This window comes from Syzygium oleosum, unplaced genomic scaffold (assembly GCF_021117445.2).
Source record: "Syzygium oleosum isolate NSW1041296 unplaced genomic scaffold, Sole_v2.1 Sole_v2.55, whole genome shotgun sequence".
Lineage (NCBI taxonomy): Eukaryota > Viridiplantae > Streptophyta > Magnoliopsida > Myrtales > Myrtaceae > Syzygium > Syzygium oleosum.
The window spans coordinates 1,121,133-1,123,811 of NW_026607539.1; positions in this window are offsets into that span (position 1 = coordinate 1,121,133).

Here is a 2,679-nt window from a genome sequence, read left to right on the forward strand (position 1 = left end):
TTAGACGCACTTCATATGTGTGCTATGCATGCAAGTAAATGGCCGTGATGTGATTTCCAGGTGGAAGTAACTGAGAAAAAGAACTGCATCCTTGGGTTCTTAATAATGAGATGAGCAACTCAAGACTTGTAGAGATTGTGAAAAAAAATTGCTTGTGAAGGAGGAGGAACAGAGATGACCCGCTTTACCAACATATGCTGTTAACGTTAATAGTTGTCCTTTCGAAGTTCATGATGTTGATATAGATGTGTCAAGATGCATCTTTATGTTTGTTCATGTCTGCAAATGCATGCAATCTAGATATAACTTGCGAAAATGAGAAGGATTGCTGAAGCTGGTGGCTTCTGGATTCATGCTACGTGCTTGACCAGAGGACAATACAAAGCAGTTCTGTGCGTTTATTGGCAGCCACTTAGCGAAATGTTTATAGGTTACAACATTTGGTTACTTTTCCTTTGAGAATTGAGATAGTTGTCGAATCTCATTATCGGAAAGAATCAATGATTGTCAGGAGGATGTGCTTCCACATAGGTAACGAGAGTATCAACACAATTTATCGAGTCCTTGGGCTCTGTCACTTGCTTGACAACTTTTCAGTTTTTATTCAAGCACCCTTCAATACACAACGTGGTGGCAGTCGACATCGGTGGGTACAGCGGTTGTTGAACCTTGGCAGATGCCACGATGATTAAATAAAGCTGTTCAAGGAAGAAAAACTACTTTATATGCAACTTTTCCCGTCATTGTGAGTCTGGTATGAAGATAGCTATTAATACAGCTTGACAAAATGAGAGATCTTCAAGCTATTTATATCGACCTACTTTTTCTCATATTATCTCCTGAAAAATGTTGGAGACACTATTGAAATTTTCAATTCACGAATCAGGCAACTAGAAATAGTGCAAAACAGTTGCAAAACTTAAAAATTGCTCGAGATCTTGGCTGTGGGTGTGATCGAGCACTAAAGATCAAACGGTTTCTCGACCAAGTTGATGATTGTGTGATGTTTGCCTTGCAAAAATTGATCATGCAAATGAACCCAAATTATGTGAGTAAAATAGACGACCTTGCAATGCAAATTGACACCAAGAAACAACAGTAGAATTCATTTATTCTAAGCAGAAAAATTTGGAGAATTGATAAATCTCACCTTAATTTCGTGTTGAGCTAATTTTGTATCAACAGCTTCCTCCTAGGGTACTTATCACCATTCAAAGAAATAAAAACAAATATGCGACTAGGATCAGAGCTCGCAAGGAGGAAGGAAAGGTGAGTTTCGATGAACTAAAATGCCCGAATCTCGCCTTTTGCAAACATGGGGGGAGTTGGTTCGTTTGCGTTCAAAGCCATAATAAAGGTTGAATTAGAAAATAAAGCGAAGATGGTGAGAAAAGGATGATTCTAGGGAATTTGAACCAGCTTCCATCCAATGGGAAATTTGAGAAAGTATACAAAATGGAAACAGGATATGTACAAGTTTCCTTATTTACACTAGTCTTCTAGTCGTCTACTAAGTGGAATGGGAAATTGTTTTCACTCAAACATTGAGTGGTCTAACCCTTGTTTTAGGTACGACAGATTACATGCTCGCTGACCACCCCATTGGTGAAGCCTAATTGAATAAACTTGTGGACGGACCGATCTCCATGATTTGCAGGGCTATGTCAAATCCAAGGTTCGGACACCCAAATTGTCAAAAAAGAAGGAATTTTTGTAATTGATATGTGATTCCAGTACAAAACATATTGCTTGAGCTGAAGAATTACCTATATGGCATTCATAGTATCCATGTGTTCGAATGTGATCTGTGTTTTATACTGGTAAAATTCATCAATAGATAAAAAAAACCAGGGGTGCCTTTTCTTTCAACGTCTATCATTGAAAAGAAGGAAAAAAGAAACAAACCCGATTAACATTGCACTCACCCTAACTAGGTCCAGAATTACTGACAACTATTGTTTATATGTTGACTTGATTTAGCAAGCAAAATAGGCATAGAAAGCATAATATAATATGTCTGCTTTTTATTTCACATAAGTTGTAAGCAATTCCAAAAACTCACTTAGAGTACCGTACTCCAGAAGATGGTGGGAAGCTTGTTGGCCATGAAAGTGTTGTTGAGGAAGCTGTAAACTTCAATAAGAAGCTTTTGGGATCTGCTGAGCAGGTTAACTATGAGATGGCTGAGTTGCAGCAATTGCTTGATTTCAGGCTTAGAAAAGTGAATCTACAAGTTATATTGGATTTCTTCCAATGATCTAAGCTGCTTAGAAGTGAATCCACAAGTGCAACACTGGTGCCTAAAGTCTCAAATGCCTCCATGATGACTCCATTTAGGCCAATTGCCTGCTGGAACATTACCGTATAAACTAGCAAAGATGCCCGTGTGTTGCATGAGTTTAAGACTATATTTGCTAGATTATTCCCAACGTTGTTATCAACGTAAATTTTCACAAGAAAAACATGCGGAAAATTATGACAAAATAAAATACATGTCAGTCCAATTCTCGGCTAGAATTCGGGTAAAGTCTTAGGCTTCGTTTGTTTTGTGAAAAATAGATAATTTGAAAATATTTTTCTAAAAATGATCGCTTGTATAATTTGAAATAATTAATCATTAAAAATTGTTTCATTACTGACAACAATTTATATCTAAGCATTTTCATGGACGACGGAAAT